This window comes from Pholcus phalangioides, unplaced genomic scaffold (genome assembly GCF_987345545.1).
Source record: "Pholcus phalangioides strain wild (caught in Gottingen) unplaced genomic scaffold, Ppha-v1.0 ptg000007l_1, whole genome shotgun sequence".
NCBI classification, from domain to species: domain Eukaryota; kingdom Metazoa; phylum Arthropoda; class Arachnida; order Araneae; family Pholcidae; genus Pholcus; species Pholcus phalangioides.
The window spans coordinates 43,669,412-43,692,355 of record NW_028301600.1 but is presented as its reverse complement, the minus strand read 5'-3'; positions in this window follow the sequence as shown (position 1 = coordinate 43,692,355).

Genomic DNA, 22,944 nt, shown 5'->3' with positions numbered 1-22,944 from the left:
TTAGTTCTTAAATGAGAGACAATGAAGAAAGTGCAGAAAGTAAAGTTTTCCACATTTATTGAGGATTTTCAAAAAAATCATATTTTTGTTTCATCACAAAATTTTGGTAAATATAAGAATCTGTGGAATTGATGTAGGATAAAATTTAATGCAAATTCTGCTTCCCTAAAATATTTTCGGGATAGTGGAATGCCACTGGAATCACTTGCCGCCAAAACTATCTTTGAATCTTTGATTAGAGAACTCTAACTTTTGGAATCCCATATTTTTTGGCAATTTTTAGTCTTTGTAAGAGGTTGCACATTAATTTCTTTCAAATTTTTTTTTTCTTCCGAAGTCAAGCATAATCTTTTCCATTTTGTTGATTTGTGAAGAAGAAAGTAGATAAACAGCAGCTGGCCAAAGTTGAGTTTAATCAACTTGGAAATGGACTTATCAACAAGCTAATGTAGCAGTTCTCAAACTTTTTTGATTCACAGAGCCATTTTTAGTCTATAATTTCTATGGAAAAGTCCTGTAGGTTACTTTATTTTTACATTTACTGATTTATTTTCCTGGAGCTCCACAGAGTCCCTGGGAAGGGCACGTGGAGTCCTCAGAGCTCTGTGGAGCAATAACTAATTACCCCTGAGCTAATGTATCATATGATTTCTCAAACCACCATTTCACCAATCATAATGCACAGTGAATTATGGTGTCATTGCATCTTCACTTCATGGTCACCCCCACCAACAATTTAATCCTCCTTCCTGGCACATATATCACAAAAAATGTAGAATGCCTGAATTGAAGTTTGCTTTTTACAACAAATACAGAGATGGCTGGAAGAATAAAATCAGCGGAAATAAAATAGAAGAAAAAGTTTTTGTAAAATAGGGAGTTAATAGAAATGAGTGTTCGTAAAATAGGGAGTTAATAGAAATGAGTGTTCGTAAAATAGGGAGTTAATAGAAATGAGTGTTCGTAAAATAGAGAGGATTTTAACATTAGCTCTATGGCATGCTGTTCAGAACAGTTCATAAAAAAAGTGTATTCTTAAATTGGAGGTTCTTAAAATCTGGGAGTGTGGACTGTACAGATTGTGAATCCGAAAACAAGTGTCTTTGTGCATGAAATGAACATGGTGGGAAAAATAATATAATGATTAAAAATGAAATTTTTTTTTATGAATTGAATCTGTAGTTAAGGCAAAAAAATTATCAAACTGAATTTTTTTCTTATGTACAAGCTATTCAATATTCTTAGTTTACATGAAATCCAATGCTCTATTCCATCTCATGCAGTGAAATGTTAATATAATGATAGTCTGTAGACCAAGGAAAAAATATTTCCAAAGAGATCTATATTGAGAGGTGGAATCACATCATGTGCCACCAAACTTTTTATCATTATTGGCATTTCTTCTAGTTTAATACTGTTAGTGCCACTAGAGAAAGTGCACTTTTGGTCATTATTATGCACAGAAAAAAAAAATTAGTTAATCAACAAAACTGAGTTGTAATGATAACATTGATAGTCATAAAAACAAAAAATATTGGGAATGAAAAAACCATAATACATCATCAAGGAAGCAGTTTTAAAATAAATCAGTAAAGTATGTTTTAACTTGAAGTATACAATATGTGTTGAATAAAAAGAACAAAAAAAGTCAATTTATATGGTGCTTGAATGATGTTCCATGTAAAGGTTCTTAAAAATGTAAATGCCTTCTTTATTATAGGTATATCCATAGATCATTCCTTTTTGAACCAAGCAAATGAAATCAGATCTTACATGCTGATGGAAGTTGTTCTACAATATACCGAAATTCTTGACATGGGCTTCATGAAGTTTTAGTAGGATCCATAATAGCCATACATATAAGATATTGGTCGTCTTGTCTAGTGGTGTGACATGTGACAAGGCTGTTGCAATTGTTAGCCAGTTTGTCCTTTCATACCAACGGATTCCACTTTCTCATACTGTCAACACTACATCAGTCAATGGCTTGACTGCAACAAACATCACCATTTTCTTTGAGAAAAATTTTCTGCAGTCTCAATAAGCCACAATCCTTTTTTTGCCAAAATCAGAAAAATGCTAAATGATAGCAATAATGTTTTATGAGGTATTATTAAGCTTCTTATATTTCCAGATTTCAGTTCATTTTATTTTTTTACCAGGAACATCACTGGTGCATGTAATGTGCATGTGTACTCTGCAGTGCTAATTATTTGCATATCCTCCATCGTGCAAATTTCAAGGCTATTAGATGCTTCCTTTTTGATGTTTTCAATGGCCAGCAGAAGTGAACATATACAGGGTGGTAACTATCGACCGCCCAATAATTACACACGTGATTCCTTGTGAAAAACTAATATTTACAAAGTGTTTTCCATTTTTCGATCGGACAAATATTAAGTGCATTATAAGCTTTTAAAATTTTGTGACATGTCATTTTTCTAACGGTCAGTTATATGCCAAACACCAAACCAAAGTGCATTTCTCTGCCAGCAGCGGGGTGTCACTTCTTGAAAATTAACTGAAATATTCAATCTTATTATATATACACACATGTATATATATAGAAGCCAAGTTTTTGGCCTTCTTCTTTCACAATTGGCGCTTTTACTCTCAATGCAGTGTGATAGTGTAATCTTGTTGTTACGTGTAATTACGTATTAGTTTCATCCACTAAATTGGCAAATTTATCACCAGATTTTTAAAGTGTTAGCCAAATGAGATCTACTTGAAATTTTTTTTTTAACCAAATCAATACTTTTTGCCAAAATGTGGTAATTTGTTCTCTTTCACTATCAAGTCAACATTTTTTGGGGGAAGGTGCATACAGTGCGTTCTGTTTACTACGCGATCGTTTTTATACGCTGTGGTTTTAATCAGATTACATATTGATCAATGAAACACAGGACAATATTTTTTGAGTTATTTTAAAATCTCATCGAAACACAGTCACGTGTAATAAACTTCAAGGAAGATTGCAAAAATGGTAGCTTGATGAAGGTGACTTGTGAAAACACTAAAATAATAACACCGCTTCGATCAGAAACTTTCAATCAAACTAGTCATTTTATGAATTGGCATATTCAAAATAATTAGTGGTTTCTCTGATATTTTCTATTGATTATTGATCGAGTTGCATTTTCATACCAATTTCTGCATGTTGCAATGACGATTTTTCATTTCCTTTTGACTGCAATTGATTTTTATCCCGATGAAATATTAATATTTTTACTTTATCTTTTCTGTTTCATAAGAAAGATTTGGACTACTTTGAAATTTTTATTCCAGCCTACATGATTCGCGCAGAACTTAGTAATTTTTTTTTAAATGAAGGTTTATTCAGGGACATATTTATTCGATTGGACTTTGATTTTGGTAGCGCAAGAACCAATTAGGTCAAACTGCGCCAAAACAAATGACCAATTGAAAATAATTGTGCTTGTCATGTCAGGAAAGGGGGGGGCGAAATTGCCCTTGGACCCCTCTTAACAGAGACAGACTTCAGGATTTTGCCGCCCCGTTGCTCTTGTATGTGTATTTCGCTTCTTAATTTTTTTTCCAATAAAGCATGATTTCCCCCCCCCCTCCCCTCTCCTGGTTCTCAATTTTCGAAATTTGAGAATTTTTTATCACCATGTCTTACTGTCTGTTGCTCCACATATGGTTTTGAGTAGAGCCTACTGTTTCATATGCACATCCATAACATAAATGAGATGGCGTAAAAATTTTAAACTGTAATTGTTAAACTGTAATCGTGACAATTTGTAACTGTGATCGATTTCATTCATTATGTTTGTTGTGTTACTCAGTTAATTATGTTGCAGAATTTCAATCAAAAGCTGTGATGCAACATGTAAATCTTCCATAACTTCTGAATTGGAACTGGAAAAAAAAAATCTCATCTTGAAATTGTTGGAGATGATTTAAGGGGTGTCATGACCCCTGAAGTCGAACATGACTTTAAAAAATATTTCATTCACAATCGTGAAAATCAGATGCAATAAATTTCTTGTCAATCGGATCAATTTTTTTTTTCAAAATAAAACTAAAAATTAATGAATTATAGTGTAAAAATATATGAACAAGAAAAAACGCTTTGAACTCAATTTTCAAAAAATTGCAGTTTTTGAGCTCATCCTTTTAAGATTTGAAAGAAACCTATATATATATATATATATATATACTACACCAAAAATTATGAAATTTATCAGAAATATTTATATGAAATTTTTTAGTGAGATGAATTTCAAACTTCGATGTTTGATCATCCGTTAGAGTTTTACGAATTTTAAAGTTTGAAAAAATGTATAAATTTTCAAAAATATGAGAAAATATTCAATATTTGTTTCAAAAAATACTAGGGTTAACTTCGAAATCCGAAATTCATTTTACTAAACATGGCTAGTAACACATTTGAGCAAAATTTCAGAATTTTCGGGGTGGCAGTAGCGTTTTTAAATCTTTATGGACGAACTCAAAAACATCTGCAACCTTATAAAATCATAATAATTAACACCCACTTAAAAATTTGAAAAGTGTGCACACAGCAACAAAAGATGGAAAAGAAACTGGTTTACTTTCTCGATTGCATAGGGTTATATCATTGTGCAGTTTAAAGAAACGCCAAGTTATACATTTGGTGTATGTTTGGTGAATTTGGCCGGATTTTTAAGTGACGTCATCAATTTTTAAAGCGTTATAATTCATTAATTATGGGTCAGATCAAAAAACGGAAAACACTTTTCCATATAAGTTTTTCACAAGGAATCACGTGTGTAATTATTGGGCGTCGATAGTTACCATCCTGTACATATGGGTAATTTGGGATACTAGGTTTTTTCTGCCTTCAGGTATGGCCTTATAAAAACTTCAAAATGCTTCCCATGATGCTATAGAGCAGTATTTAAAACTGTTAAAAGTAAAACTTTTTTGTGCTATTTTGAAAAAAATCATGAAAAACCATGAAAATGCTTTTTTAAAACTGCCTTTTTTTAGCATATGTGTAAGAAATAAGCTGATTTCATTATTTTAAGAGATAAAAACAGGAAAAATAATATTTTTTTACAGCGATATTTGTTTTCGTAACAGAAAAGTGCAGAAAATCCATGATTTTCAGTCAAAATCCAAAAAATAAAATATTAAAGAATTAATAAAGAATTCCCAGATCGGTGATCCTAGTTGCATCCGGAATAATACCATTCAACTCGTAAGAGAAGCGTAGGTTGTTCGAACCAAATTGAGTGACCATGCAATTGTCAACGCTAAAACACAAGCTCATTCATTTGCCCACGCAGCAATCCTGTTTAGGTTGGTCTCACTCTGGAGCAACTCCCTATCGCTTTGTTTCCTGACTACCCCCATTAGTGTTGAGAAGGCGTCCTCTCCACTTGTTAATACATGATTACTCGAAAGACTGCTGCTGCTGAACCAAACATGCACCTCGTCCATATTCCTCTGCGGAATTTTTAATGAATTGGTACATGTTGGAATGTGTGTGTAGTGAACCTGACGAAGTTTGTTTCTGTGTAATGCTTGTTGTGTGTAGTGTGCTGCCATCTCCCGCCAATTTTTTCTAACTATGGGTGAAGTGTAATGATTGAATAATTGTATTGATGTAGGCCTGTTGCTCTCTGTGGCGAGACTTTTTAATAGGGAGGTCGGCTCGTATTCACACCAGAAGTTGGGAACCACAGAAAACCAACTTCGGCCGACCATCACTATGGCGACCTTCCTCGAAAGACTAGATATATTTGGAGATTGTGATTTTAGAAAATTCACAAATTTCACAATTGTGAAAATTCAACTCTACCTCCACGGGGACTTGAACCCCGGTCTCTCGTTTGCCGGATGAGGGCTGTACCCTCTAAACTATGGAAACAGAATATTTTATTCTTGGAGCGTACATGTAAGGCGGCAGCAATCAACTAATAGCTCATGAATGACGAAGGCCACCAGATGGCGACATATATGTTTAGAAGGTGTCATCTCCACTTGTTAATACAAGATTCCTCGAAAGACTGGTTATGTTTGACGATTGATTTTAGGAATAAAATAATAATCTTCCTAAAATCATCATATAACCAGTTTCTCGGTTATCGCTGGGGCCCCCAGATATGGTGCTTCCAAAAATAGGATCCTCATAGACAATGTCAGACAGGATTAGGCGTGTTCATCTCTCAACGGATTAAAGCACTCACGGAAAGACTGATGAGACAGCGGTAACAAATAACAGGTTTATTGCAACAATTAACAATTAAACATAATTTCGTTAGAAGTTAAGATATGCTACACAGCACCAAGGGCTGTGAGCAGACAGAATATAAATTTACATTTTTAGAATTAACGGTTACAACCAGCGAGTGAACGGAGTGAAGCAGCGACGACATAACATAGCTCAGTCCTTTTATACACAGCACACATCTCCGAGAATATGCAAATGACAATCCATGCAACAACCGTGGATCCGTTGTGACGAAGTTGGCAGCGACTGTACGTCACTATAGGCAGAACATCCCTGAAGCGATGACGTTGGTTAGCAGTGACAGAATTAGCGTACCGCAGGGGCGTAGCCAGAAATTTCGTTCGGGGGGGGGTGGGACTAAAGTGACAGAACAATTGATTTGGCCATCTTTTTCCCTATTTTCGGTCATTTTCTCACATTTCGGGGGGGGGGGAATTGGGGGTCTGGTCCCCCCCCCCTCGCTACGCCTTTGGCGTACCGCCACACCAGTCTTTCGAGGAACCTTCTATTAACAAGTGGAAAGGACACCTTATCAACATATATGTCGCCGTTGGGTTGCCGTTTTGAGAGAGTTTTAAGAATCCGAGATATTTCGGGATTGCCGCTTGGGGAAGGGTTTTAAGAACCCGATGTATCTCAGAATTACGGTTGTAAGGGTGAAAATGGTGCCCCCTTCAATCTAGTGTCCGCTGCACCAGACCCGCCTGCTCCCCCAAGTTACGGCCCTGATGACAACGGATGAGAGACATGCATCCATGAAATTACGCAGTGTTTTAAGGATGTCTGTCCAACACCTCCTAGAGATTGAAGGCCCACATAGTGCGAGCCGGTTTTCCGCTGCTGGAACTATTGTTGCCCGACGGTTTTTCGCTCATTTCGGGCATTTGCCCTGCTCTGATGAACTTTTAGATTAGCTTATGCTTCACAATCCCGGTCCTGTTTGGCATATGTGCAAAATTTGGCGACGATTGGTCTAAAATTTTAGATTTGTATAAAGAACAAACATACATACTTTCACATAAGATTTTTTTTTTTACTCGTCAAACCGGTGGTCAAAAAAATGATGACGTAAAGAGAAAAAAGCAGTTTCGATTCCGGAGTTGCCAATAAAATACAGTAATACCTCGGTTTTCGTTCACTTTGGTTATTGTCGGGTAATTTATTCGCTAAACTTTTACAATGTGGGCATTATATATTCCCTTTCATCTTTAGAAACATATTCATTGTTTATTTGGTTGCGCGTTCTCAGCCACATGTAAATGCATCAAAAATTAGTTTCTTCTGAAAATTATTCCATCAAATCTATTCATAGTTTGAATTTCTCTCACAAATGAAGCATTTGTTTTAATTTTTATTCAATTATTATTTTGGCAAAATAGGCAATTTGCTAAACGAGGGTGCAGAAAAAATAGGAAAACAAACAGCCCGTGTCAAGTTTTATGAGCAATTTGTCTTTGAAAAGGAGTATGGTGATAACCAGGACCCGGATGTTGATCACGTTTACATTTTTGTGCTGTATGTTTTTACTGTTAAATCAATTTTTTTTTTGCTTTGTGGCATTTTATTGGCATTTTCACGATATTTTTTTTACTTTTCAAATTTTTTGACAATGGCAGAGAAATTATATGAATACTGATTGCATTGAGCACTTATGAAAATATGATGTGTGTGATAATTCTACAGGTGAAATTTTTACTTTAGATTTCGATTTCCGTGTGATTCTGAATTATCCTTAATTTATGGACATGAGTGTATATTCAGCTTGTTTTATTTTTTATAATATTTTTTTTTTAAAACTGTGATGTTTGACGAAGTCCTATACTGATTGTTGTTAATTCCCACTCCTAAACCTCCCCAACATTTATTACTCTATGCCGTGCTGTGCTCTTTTTATGTTATCGTTTTAGGTGGATGATGCAACTGTTCGATGTGGAGAGATTCCAGAATGGGATTAGACTGGTTACTTGACCAGCAACTAGGGATTGAGTGCAATTATGATAATGTTTTAATATGTGCTGCTGGATGAGGAACAGACGTACGGTTCTTCCCCATTGATCCGATGGACGGGGAGTGACGGATGGTGTCGTCCTGCTGTAGGTCCGGTGGGATCTTGGGCTGCCGGGGTGTTCTTACTGGTCCTTTGCTTGGGTCGGAAGTCCGGTGATGCGATGCCGGCCGACGTTCGACCGGTGGTCTTGGTGGTTGGCGGGGGCTTTCCTTTTTCCAACATGGCCCAGCCGTAAGGTGACCTACTACTAAACCACACATGTACCTCGTCCATATTCCTATGCGGAACCTCTAACGAATTGGTACATGCGGGAATGTGTGTGTACGCGTAGTGAAACCTGACGTGAAGTTTGTTTCTGTGTAATGCTTGCTATGTGTAGTGCTGCCATCTGCCACCAGTTTTTCTAACTATGAGTGAAGTGTAATGATTGAATAATTAATCGTTGTAGGCCTGTTGCTCTCTGTGGCGAGACTTTTTAATGGGGAGATCGGCTCGCATTTGCGCCTCGAAGTTGGGAACCACAGGAAACCAACTTCAGCCGACCACCACTATGGCGACGGTGGGGTTCGAACCTGGATCCTCGCGATGCGAGTCCGTCATTATGACCACTCGACCACCACAGCGGCCGTAAGGTGACCTGCTTATATCTCACAAGGGACAGAGCGGGGGCCATGTTTGGTGTTTGAATAACTCAAGCCGCGTGTGCCAACAAGGATACGCGTTGTTCTTCTCTGCACCCCCTTCAATCAAGTCTATGTCCCTCCGTAAGTACGGCCTGGCCTCCCAAAACCTTACACCATATTCCAGTTCAGAGGACGAACTAAACCTTGGAAAAGCGGAAGAATGAATTTAGGAGAACGCGAAGACACTTTTTTGAAAATGAGACAAAGCATTCTATTCGTTTTTTTTACCACCGCTGAACAATGTTCAGAAAACCTAAGCCGCTCGTCAATGAGAATTCCCAAATCGGTCACCCTAGTTGCATCCGGGTTAGTGACATCATTCAACTCGTAATAGAAACGTGGGTTTTTTGAACGAAATGAACGATCATGCACTTGTCAACGCAAAAGACATGCTCCATTCACTTGCCCATGCTCCAATCCTGTATAAGTTGTTCTGGAGCAACTCCCTATCGCTTTGACTCCCGACTACCTTCATTAGATTCACGTCATCTACGAATTTGCTAGAATCCCATCGATACCCTGATCGAGTTTATCAATAAGAAGTGAAAAAGTATGAGGTCAAGGACACTTCCTTGAGGAAATCCACAAGTGACACCTGTTCAATCAGAGAATTCTCCGTTCACCATAACCCGTTGTGACCTATCTCTCAACCATGATTCTATCCAATTCAGCAAGTTGCCCCCAATCCCAATCTCGTGTAAACGCTTCAAGAGTTTACCATGTTGGACCCGATCGAATGCCTTCTGAAAATCAAGGTAAATAACATCTACATTTTACCCTTAGGGGTCGTTCAAGTATTACGTAAGTAAATTTTTAGCCATTTTTTGACCCCCCTCCCCCCCCCTTGTCAGCAAAAGTAAGCAAAACTCTAACCCCCCCCCCCTTGTCAGCAAAATTCCGTCATCACTGCCCCCACCTCCTAACGCATGTTGGTGGGATCAGAAACGTACGCGGGAGGGGGGCATATGGGGCTCGTGCGCCTCCCTCTCCCCAGACGAAAAAAAAATCATTTTTTAATGCAAAAATATTTTTAAAACAATTAAAATTTCGAAAGAAAATACTCTTTTATATGTTATTATAATCGATTTCTGTTAATTTCAATGCTATTTGAAGGGTAAGAACTCACAATTTCTCTTTAAGAAATTCATTGCGACTCACCCTTTAAGCCATATATAGTAAACTCTTGACCCGCGGATTAAATGTTGCCTTGAAGTTTATCTGATGTGGCTTGCCGCCCTCAAACCTAATTTTGTAAAAATGAACTAAGCGGCACATTTACAAATCGCTTAAATGACCAGTGGCAAAATTCCAGAGCATTTAAGTGGCCCGTGGCACATTTTCAGATCACTGAAGGTCTCAAAGATCGCTTTCACATTCAAAGATCACCTAATTAACCCGCGACACAGTTACAGAACACTTAAATGATCCGTGGCAGATTTAGAGATCCCTTGAGTGACACGCGGCACAGTTTTAGAGCACATAAGCGGCCCCCAGTGCGGTTCTACGTATCTCTCAAGTTACCCGCGGAACATTCTCAGATTACGTAAGTGATCCGGGGCATAATTAAGAATCACTTGAGTGATGCGTGGCACAGTTCCAGAGCACTTAAGCGCAAACATAATAATTGCACTCCATGTCCAACTATTATCTGCTTTGCTCAGATATGGAAACTTTTTCAAAAAAGTGAAAAGTTACGGTTTTTTTTTCAAATCTTCAGAAGAACAATATAAGAATACTCAGGATTTAAGGAACGGTGATGAAATGCGAATTAGTTATTTAAGTAATTTATAATATTGTTTTGAAAAATTTAATATTGTGGCAAATTTTTCCCAAGAATTATTATTATATAACAAACAAAATGCAATTGAAACCATTGAATTTTTGTGATATTTTCTGTGAGGTCTATGGGGGTGGCGAAGAGTCATTTTCAAAGAAGTTTCAATTGTACGATTTTCACCCTTATACGACGTTTTGACGTGGCTTCTTGAACGTTGTTTAAACGAGGTTCCATTTGTGGTAACGAATCTGTAGCATGGGAGAATCTGGTGGGGGCACAGAATGCAAAGGAACAATTTAATACTTCCGAATCTTTGAAGGAAGACCCTCATAAAAATCCTCATGTAGGTCTTGAGAGTTTTGGAAACACCAATTCCCAGGAAGTCATCTTGACTGTCGTTGTCTGAAGGACTTGTGTGCGAGAATAGGAAGAAAGAAAGAAAGGAGTCAACCCGAATATTGTTTGTCTCCTACTGGTCGATTATCCAATATTTTCTCTAAATTATTTTAGAGTACCCGTTCTCAACAGAAATAAAAATAAAAAATTGCTTCAGGTGAAACAGTAACAAGAAAATTTTTCAAGCTACCAGGTTTCCGTGATTTTGGGGTTCCGCCCATTTCGATTCCGCGGAACCCTAAAAAAGCTCTCATGAAACCCAAGGGTTCCGCGGAACACCGGTTGGAAAACCCTGCTGTAGGGGACTTATCAATAGGTAGAATGTTAGTTCAGGTGCCCAATAACTATCGAAAAATTTTTTCCGTTTTTGGCGCTCCGAATAAGATGCCATTAAGAATATTTCATATCTTCATAAAGGGTGGTTGATTACGTAAGCATCATCCAAACCCCCAGCAGGGGGGGGGGGGCTGAGCATCCTTAGAATTTTGATTCTGAAATCTAAATATTTCCTACATAAAGGGCAACAGAACTGTGTTAGACTTATGGGTGCTCTGTTGAACTGTGTATACAAAATTTTCATTTTTGAATTTATCCTGGGGTGCTCGGCCTGGTGCTCTCCCCCTTCTGGAGCAGGACCTATAGGCTGAGATCTTTAGTACCCCCAGCCAGACTTTTCACGGGCCCCTCTATAATGAATTTATGGCATGAAAAACAAAAGAAGTTATTTTTAATTTCCTCGGACCCCAGGGCGGGGTCTTGTCAGCTCCATGCCCCCCTTCCCAAGGGTGGGGTAGATATGGCTCCAGCTCTGGGCCCGGGACGATTCTCATCATTTTTTGGGTGATATATTTGAGTAATACGTATTTGTTTTTTCACGCTATAAACTAACTAAAGAGGGGTCGTTACCTCTCAAGCCACTGAATTAAAAATTTATGACGAGTTGAGAGTGAAAAATGATCTTTCCCTTTCAAAAATAAATTTAAAATATAACCCCTTATATATATAAGGGTAAAGTTTTATCTTTCTCCGTTATTGGATAGGAGGTTACCTGAAGACGCATTAAACAGTCATGGTGCTTAAATTTATTTAGTTATTTTTATTTTAAAATTATTCGGTGCGGTAAAACACGCGTTAACCCTTTATATCCTGAATTAATTTACCAGTAACTTTTTGATTGTTTTTTTGCATCATTAGATAAGTTTTGATGCAGAATAACCCTAGGGGGAAAAAAAGAGTAAAATCCTTTTTACATAATTTAGTGATTAATTATGCAGCTGGTAGCAGGAATATGGGTAATATGTAAGGGAAAAAAATCAAACACACATTTTTATTTACACTACTCGTGATGATACTTCTGAAAACAATTCTTTTTTTCATTGTAGCAGAGAAATGCATTGCAAAATGATTATTTTGAGTGAGGTTTGAAGTGTAACTTTCGAATGGAGCATATTTCACATCTTCCCCTCTGCTGAACAAATGTAGGCCAATCAGCTCCAAGAAATTGTTTCCTGATGTCTTTGGGCACAGAATAGTTACTCTTCCTCCTCTTCTTTGGCTGTTCTGGTGTGGTGCTGACAGCAGGGACAACCTCTCTTCTTTACTAGGCTACTTGCTACTTCCTTGGGCTATGAGTCCCATTACCGAGTTTCTTCGAAACTCCAATAATGAAATTTCTCCACGTATCTTATATATAAATGTGAAAGTATGTATGTATGTATGTATGTTTGTTCTTTATACAAATCTACAATTTTAGACCGATCGTTACCAAATTTTGCATATATAAACCAACAGGACCGGAATTGAACCATGCTACTTTAAAAGTTCATCAGAGTTGGGCAAATGGCCGAAAAGGTCGAAAAACCATCGGGCAACAATGGTTCCTGGCCCCCACCAGTAACTTTCGGAATATTTGCTTTGGTTACCGTGGTTCCCTAACAAGACGTTTCAGACATGTATAATATACAACCTCTGACAATAAAGTTCCGTGAATGAAGTCAGAACGGCCGATCTGGCAACACTGGCGGAACAAAACGCTGCACATGCGTAGCGGCAGGTGTTGACCATCTGCCGCCACCGTTGTTCAGTTGAGCGTCGTTTGTGTTCCGTGAAAGGCTTGTTTAGTGCGTTGGTTCTTAACTGAGAACAGGAAAATGAACGAACAAAAGATCAATTTAAAGTTTTGTTTTGTCTCAGGTACGACCCTGAAACGAAACGGCAAAGCATGGAATGGCGTTCTCCTGCATCACCTCGTCGGAAAAAGGTCAGAGCAGAAAAATCACGCATCAAAACGATGCTAATCACCTTTTTTGATAGTCAAAGCATTATCCACAAGGAATTTCTACCTGAGGGAACGACGATGAATGCTGCGAGGTACATTGAAATTTTGACCCGTTTCATGAAACGTCTTCGCAGGGTACAACCTCAGTACGCACAACAAGGTTCACGGTTTCTTGTTCACGACAATGCTCGCCCTCACACAGCCAATATCGTCAAACAGTTCCCGGCAAAAAAGGGGGTTGTGCAAATTGAACATCCACCATACTCGCCAGATCTGAATCCTCCAGACTTCTTCCTATTCCCACGACTCAACTCGCTTTGAAAGGAAAGAGATTTGACGATATTCCTGACATCCAACGAAACGTGACGAGGCTTTTGAACTCCATCCCAAAAGAAGACTTCTTGCAAAGTTTCCAGGACATGTATAAGAGATCTCAGCGGTGCATAGTAATGGGATGTGACTATTTCGAAGGACAGTAAGGTAACTTTCGTTAACATTTCATCTACGTTAATGTTACAGGACTATTCACCGAACTTTATTGTCAGAGGTTGTATATAGTGGTTTCAAAGTTCATAACACAATATCCTTATGGAGGGATTTATCGTAATAAAGAATATCGCTGTATCGAGAATTTAACATTATACTAGGCAATTCCAAACAAGATTTGAAAAAATATTGTAGAGGTATTTATCATCGAGTGTCGTTGTAGCGAAGTTTTACTGTTTATACAAACACTGTAGCGTACGTAGGATTTTCTCATAAAGGAAATCGTACTTTCCATACTTTAAATGACGACAAGACGATCCAAATGTTGAATGTTACACCTTGAAAAACATAAGGGTTTTAATAACAGGTTGAAAAACATAATCTCTTGGTATTAAGGGGTACATAGTGTCTCGATGCACTCCAGGTGAACAATGTAAAAATGGGCATTCAATTGTAAAAAAAGACTAGAGGAAAAACAGAATTTTCAAACTTTTATTCGTCTTTAAAAATTTGTTGTTCAACAACTTGATCGAGAAAAGAAAAGTCCGACTTCTTGCAGAATTTTTCCAAACTAAATTTTTGCTAATACAAAAATCATCATTATTTCCCCTCCAACTTCGAATTATTAAAAAATTCGAAAAATGTTGGAATTAAACAAGAAATTTTAACATTACATTAGATAGAAAACTGAAGATGAGTTCGTAAAAGTTCGAATTATTCAAAATTCGAATTAACCACGTTCGAATTATCCAAGTTCTACTGTATAGTTAGGTGGCAGAACGGGAAATGCAAATGCGATAATTTTACGGTGTCTAACTTTTGGTAAGATTTGAGATTTCTAATCAAAATTTGTGAATTAACTATTTTTGCTTTTTTGATAAATTTCTTATTTACCCTTTTATTTCGTGGTTGAATTAGCAAAAAAGATCAAACTACAGAATTTTATTGATTTCCTTTTTTAAAAAAACGTTTCCTTCTTAGCTAAGCAGATCTTTTTGTATAAAAAATGTTTTTATCACATAATCTGTTTTTGAGAAGCGAAGCTTAGTTTATAGATTTAAAAAAACTACCAATAAGTTAAAAGTATTCTCTACTGAAAGTTTGACACCCTTTTAATTTACCACTTAAACGACCACTCACGAGATCTCTCGTGTTTCAATGCTAGACGTAAAGACCAGCAACGAGATTTTTCTCGATTTTTTATTTTCTCTCTCTCTCTCATATATATATATGTATTTATCTTTCATTTCCAAACGAGAAAATCGCCGATCTTAGAGTAAGCCTACGGGAAATAATATGCGGTCATGGGCAATATGCTTATGAGCATCTTTTTCTCAGCCACCTCGTTGGGCATTTTGCCTGTTGTGGCGTTGTATTTGTATTATTTGTATTTAAGTGTTGATAAGTAAATTTTTATGGGAAGAGGTCGTCTGTTGTCCAGTGAACATTTTTCTCTCACATAAATTATAAATAATTTAAAATTATTTGCAATAAATTGGTTTGAAAAGTCATAAAAATTCACAGCACATAAATCGTACAAAATCATATTAGTTTTTGAAAGCGCATGAGCTGGACATTTCTCATTCTGAAAACAAGACGTGAAAAAAATCGCAAAATGACGCCAAAATCATGTTTAGTCGAAGGCATATGGGCACGGAGATATGGGGGTGGGGGGCATGGGGGAGGGCAATGCCTCCCCAGCGTCATAGGTAAAGCCAACTGATCTAATGTATTTGCGTATATATGAATTGACATCATCATCATGCCCCCCCCCCCAACAATCATGTCCCCCTCCCCAGACTTTCAAGTCTACTCCGCCTATGGTCGAAGGATTCCGAATAATCAATTTTAAAAATATTAGTCGCAATTACATTAATTTGAAACGAAGCACAATGATGGTGAAAATTCTAATTTACATGAATAATGCATTTCTAGCCATTATAAAAGGCGAGGAACGTACTCATTTGCAAACGAAATATCGAGTGAAGTATTTAATTGACTAAAAATTGATATCTATATATTCGAAAAATATACAAAATGGGACTATCAAAAAGAAATAATAATAATAAGAAAAAAACACAGGCACACGCACGCACGCGCACACACACACATACAACACAACACAAACGAGCAAATTTTTCGAAATTAAAGATTATGTACATTTGTAAAGTGGCAATTAAAGCTATATAATGGCGGATAAGTTCTTGCTCCTCCTCTAAAATACCAACATCTATGATATAAAACATACACACAGACATATATGGATTCAAATGTTTTTGATACTGTATATCGACATATTGTGTATCTGATATATCTTTGTCAGATTCACGATATAGATCTTTGTATTTCAAACTATATTAAAATAATTTATCGTTCCAAGTTGTTGTCCTTCAAAGCAAAGATTATTCACATGGAATCAAAGACATATTCGACTGAAAAATTAAAGACTTAATCAATTAATATCATAAATAATTTGTACCATATAGGACGAAATTGTCCTATATCGTAGTTATGACACCTGATATTCCTTTGACATTCCGATATAACAACGATATGGTCCAGATTAGGGTTTCCAAATTCCCGACATTTTGAAGCCATCGGGAACGGGAAATCGTATTTCCCGAGAATTCGGAAAAAAATGACCCATTTACAGTGGAACCCTGTTTATACTCCAACATATAATACTTTCTCATTTATACGACGTTTAGGTTTGGCTTCAATTATTCTCTAGACTTTTAATGTAAAAATATTTCATTTATGCATCACATGACTTCAACTATACGATGTTTTCACTCCGACTCGAATCCCAAATTTTGGCAAGTGTCTTTTCACTCAATGGATGTACATGCGAATTTTTTGAAATGTCATTTAACATATCATGTATATAAAACACTGTAATTAGACAAATACATTTTTAATACACTTTAGATTTCGGTTTAGGGGCCATTCAAGTATTACGTAAGCAAATTTTTAGCCATTTTTGACCCCTTCCCCCCCTTGTCAGCAAAATTTCGTCATCAGATCTGCCCCTCTGAATCCAACTCATATTTTCATAAAGGGTGGTTGATGACGTAAGCATTATCCAACCCCCCCCCCCTCCCCGTTGTCATCAAAAGTCAGCAAATCGGAAACCCCCCTCTCCCCCATCGATGATGACGTAATACTTGAACGGCCGCTTATAACCCTTAACAATAAATGGCAAAATATATTAAATTTTGCACAATGATACAGTCAATGTACAGATTTTTAAAAATCATGTTTCAAACTCAAGTAAAATGTCGCACACACACACACACACAACAATAACATTCTTCATAGAACTCCTTTAAAATTTTCATTCACAGATTACTTGGTGTAAAAACGCAACTCTGAAATGGGCATAACTTTGATTCTAAGCGTCATATAAACAAAACAAGGCCTGGTTTAGAATCACAAGAAATGGGGCTTTCATAAAAAATGAAAAAAAAAATCTATATTTTCTTCAAAAATGAGGTTTTAAAAACGTACTCGGATGCCATAATCAACTTCTATTGATTTAAAATGTTTTTCCAAGGTTAGCACTTTAAAATTTCTTTGGGAGAGAATTTTCCCTAATTGCCTAAGTGCTCAAGGACACAGGTAACGAATTCTTTCCCTACCCAACCTGAGGCGAATACCGATAGATGACCCCTTTTTTTTTTACCCATATCGATCAGTAGTAAATTGTTTTATGGTGATGTGAACGAAGTTGGTGTGCGGTAAAGTCGTTGCAGTCAGGGCCGCAACTAGAAGAGAGCAAACAGGACTAGTGCCACGCCATAGTAGCATGGTGGTAAGATGCTTACCTACCACCATGAAGGTCATCGTCAGGTCTCCGGTTTGAACCAGGGGAAGAACACCTTGTATTAAATGTAATATAACAAGGTGTTTTTTAACGACCACTGACAGATGGCGGCTATAGATATCTAGATGCCACTTTTTGGGGTGCATGGTAGACCAGTCCGATGACCACCTCGATCGCCAGATTTATTGAGACTCGATTACTTTTTATGGGAGAATTTGAGGGTGACTATATTTATGATACTCGAGTTGACTTTGCTGAAGAGCTCGTCGCTCGACTATCTTATTGCGGCTGCACGCTAGCGAAAAATACCGGGCATCTTTGAAACTTCTCGCTAATCACTCCATCGACGCTGCTGAGCTTGTATTACTTCTGATGGTCAAAATTTTGATCATTTATTGTAAAAATTGCTGCAACGATGCTATTTTAGTCAACAATGTTTTTTCCCTTTCATGTCTTATTTTTTTGTGTTTGTGCCTCTATGTGTCACTTCCCCCATATATTCCTATCCAAAAAAAAGAAGTTTGTTTTAGTGAGCTGTACCACCCCTTCAAAGTTTATCCCATGATTTTAGAATCTTTTCGTTAATTTATGCTGTATTTTCCAAACTTTTCTCCGATTTTTGAATTCAAATATTTCAGCACTTAGAAACGTGGAATTTTTTTGTTGGCCTCAGGAAAGATACTACTACAACAAAGCTACAACTTTCTAACAGGGTTTTTGAGCACAGGGTGTCCGTATAAAAAGTTATTTTTTTAATACCTATGCAACTCCTACACAGTCCTCTTGTCCTTTAACTCCCAATTAAGAAGTTGTAGGACAGTAGGTGAACCGTTTTACCCGCATTTAATGTTGATTTTCTCCAACTTTCCTCCTTTTTTAAAATTCGAACATCTCAGCGAATATTGCGCTTAGAAACGCGGAATGTTTTGTTGGCATCAGGAGAGCCATGGCAACAACTTTCCAATCAGATTTTTGAGCACAGGGTGCCCGTATAAAAGTTAAAATTTTTATTTTAATAACTATGCAACTGTTATATTGTAAAGGAATTAGGAAAAGTTAAAAATAGGAACGTACAAGGGATATGAAAAGTGGTATATGAAAGGATAGGACTTTGAAATTTTGTATTTCAATGCCATACCAGCCAGGTGCTATCCAGGTGCTAGTTAGAAATTAGAGTCCCAAAGAATGTAAATCATGAAAGAAAGCTATAAACTTGGCGCGTAGCACGTAAGGAATACAGAACCAAAGAAGTAAGTATAAAAAAGTAGTGATAAACAGATCTATAAATATGGGGACTGAAATGAATCGTATAAAGGGTGCAGGACATTATGAAAGAAATCGGTATAAGATAAATATGGAAATAAAATTCAGCGGCCGCACTCATATTTCAATAATATTTTCAGCTGGTCAGAATTTTGTATACACGTAAAAGCGTGATAAAGTCCGGGGTGAGAATAGATGGTATAGGTAAAGGGAGACTTGCGAATTCCGGGAATAGTTCCCACAGGAACGTCAACCAAACTAAAAGGATAGCAGTAGCCAATGAAACGCAAGTCCGTAGGAAAATTTTATCCAATAATGAAAAGTGAAGAGACGTTTTCTAAAGAAATTTAGGAAAGAAGAAAATCGGAATTATATAGCGAATGAAATGAAGATTATTGAATATAAGGAGGGGTAGAGGGCGGATAGCCGAAGAAAAAGATATAAGGGGTCATTCAAGTATTACGTCAGCATCGAGGGGGGGAGGGGGTTTCGGATTTACTGACTTTTGATGACAAGGGAGGAGGGGGGTTTGAAAGTTGCTTACGTCATCAACCACCCCTGTTTGAAGATATGAAATATTCTAAGCTGCTTACGAAATTTTGCTGACAGGGGGGAAGGGGGGGGGGGGGTTAATGTTTTGCTGACTTTTGCTGACAACGGGGGGGAAGGGGTAAAAAATGGCTGAAAACCTGCTTACGTAATACTTGAATACCCTAAGGAGTAGAGGGTACAGAGAAAATATAGAGAGATTTCGGAAGCTACTTCTCTACGAGATAGGTCCGCGAGAAAGGTTCAAGATGGGCATAAAGAGCATTAACGGAAAAAGGTGGAACTTCACCGGATTTGGGGTAAGTCACACTTCCGCCTTTTACGAACCAATGTTAAATTATCACTCTCTATATATTTTGAATTATGTAATGCACAATCCTAAATTTTAATGTACATCATAAATATATGTCATTTATTTTAGAGTAGCCTAATAATTAAAGTTAATTAACTGTCTTATAATTTTGTCTCTTTGGACTTGTCATTCTCACGGTTATTGACTTCGTTTACAACGTAATGTACTGTTGGAGCGCAAATTTGAAATGTATTAAATTAATCAGATCATGTCATTGGGAAGATTACTTCTGAAGGAAGATAGATTTTTAAAATCGTAGTTATTAAACCATGACTGTTAGTGAATAACGGCCTAACACAACCTCTTTGCAACATGAATGACATATCTGAGTACTACACCTCATTTGGATACTTTTTCTAATTGGAAGTATGCTTCTAAGATCAACAGTTCAATATTAATTTGCGGTGCGAGGTGTTAGCTATGCACCCTGTATACATCCGAAATGTCAGTTCATTGAAGTGTATTTTGAGTACAAATATATTTCATTTGAAATTCATCTTTGGCTAGTACTTTTTTAAATGAATACAGTACAGTATGTTTTTGCGGAATGCAAGTAAATAGATATATGAGACATGAAAGGTATAGTCTGCCCTTCACTTTATGACTCACGAGTTGCTTATTTTGAGAAATGCGGTTATATATATATATATTATATGAAATTTATATAATATAAATATATATTTGCATGAAAATATTGTATCTCTTAGCCTATTATATATATATATATATATATATATATATATATATATATATATATATATATATATATATATATATATATATACGGGGTGATTATAAAAAAACTATCCCGACATATGAGCCCCTAACTATCATACCATGCACAGAAACTGAATGAAATTTTGGCATAAGGTATTTTGATGAATGCGCTCAAGAATGATATGGAAAACAACAGTGTCACTCTAACAGTTACGGTTACAGTGAGAAAATTTCGAAAATATCAAATGGCAACACCAAGTTTTTTGTATTGGAATGTGATCTCCATTGTGAAAAACCCTAAATAGCGTTCGAACGGCAACTGTAGCATGAAAATCACCGGCGGTAGATAGGCTAAAAGTGAGGACAACCAATAAGGACAGAGAAGCAGCATAAAATAAAGCATTTTATTGTGTTTCACAAATTTTCCACATGACCTTGTGGAGGACTAATCAGGCTGGGATCTCAGCCGAAGAAACGGTGTGACGAATGAAACGAACATTAATGCTCTGGTGCACGGCAAAGTCCTTTTTACTTTTTCCTTGCCTAGCTCCGGGGATTTTCGTGCTACAGGTGCCATTCCAACGCTATTTAGTGTTTTTCTGTATGGAGATCACATTCCAATACAAAAAACTTGGTGTTGCCATTTGATATTTTCGAAATTTTCTCAGTGTAAGTGTAACTGTTAGAGTGACACTGTTGTTTTCCATATCATTCTTGAGCGCATACCTCAAAATACCTTATGCCAAAATTTCATTCAGTTTCTGTGAATGGTATGATAGTTAGGGGCCCATATGTCGGGATAGTTTTTTTATAATCACCCCGTATGTATGTATATACATAAACCTATGTATAAAAATAGGCTAAGATACAATATTTTCATGAAAATATAAATGAACTACATGTGGATTAAAAGAAAATGCAAAACGAAATGTATGAAAATAAATTTATTTCAAATAAAACAATAGATTCATTCAAAGACGTTTTTACCAAGTAGCCTATGTTTTTCCACACGCATACACATTTTTTCGACAAAATTGCGAATGAAGTTCATAAAATAATAAGAAAGAGTGCTAACTATCGCAGTATGTGTATAATTCGCATTTCCGTTTTCTTAGACTCTTTATAAAGAATTGGAATACCGAACTATTTTTCTGGTGAAATTTGAACATGGAAGAGTTGGTAAACTTTGCCTAATAATACTTAGAAAAATTACCAACGGAAAAGGCAAATACAAAACTCCTTATGCATTTCGACACGCTATGGGTGTCATCTTTAGAGCATAAAAATATCACACTGACCGAGGATCCCGCTTGGATTGGTTATATAATTTTAACTCTCGGTTGCTCAGCGGAAAGAAAAAATACGTCTGCCCAAGTCAAACGTCGTGACTAGAATGAAGCTGAGCGCCTGCTTGTCTTCTATAACGTCCTGATTGGCTGCTTGAGAAATGGAGTTATCTGATTGGTCTATTCCAATTTCCTTACAATTCCTGCTCGTAATGAACTTGAGCTATGGCGCTGCGATCGGTGGTGTTGGTTTACTAATTTATTTTTGAATGCCCGAATATATGTGCCTTTGTAGAAGTCTAAATCAGCCGTGGACTTCACTTTGTGGAAACATTTTTCACATTCTTGATTTTTAGCACAACGAGCATACTCATTTAATCTTATTTTTATGGGTCTTCTTGTCTGTTCTATATGTAACCAAGAGGGCAATCACCACATGAAATGTAATAAATACCCCATTGTTTATTCTGTGGTCAAAGCCGTATCGGGGGAGGCTTCGGAGTGTGTCCCCCTGAAATGTGAGAAAATGACCGAAAAAAGGGAAAAAGGTGGTGAAATTTATTGTTCTATCACTTTGGCACCTCTGAACGGAATTTTCGGCTGCAGGCCTGTCTGTGGTGTAGCACCTTTAGGAGGTATGAAACTCAAGTTTTTAGTAGGCACATCTATGGTTTTTGTTAGGTTAAACTTTTTGAGAATCGGTTTGATCTTGAGTGAAACTATTGGGTCGTATGGTATAACTACACTTTCTTTGGGTGGCCTATCTGTGATATTTTCTAAAATAATTCCTCTTGTTGGTTTCATAAATTTTTTACTTATTTCGTCAACGATCTTGGTGTTGAACACCCTGTCTTTAGCAATTGCTCTGATGGTTTCTAGTTCACTGTCTAACGTGTTCCGATCTGAGCAGATGTTATACGTTATAGAAGACTCACGCTCAGGCGCTCAGCTTCATTCTGATCACAACGTTTGACTTGGACAGACGTATATTTTTTCTTTCCGCTGAGCAACCGAGAGTTAAGATTTGGTAACCAATCCAAGTGGGATCCTCTCGGTCAGCATGATATTTTTATCCTCTGAAGACG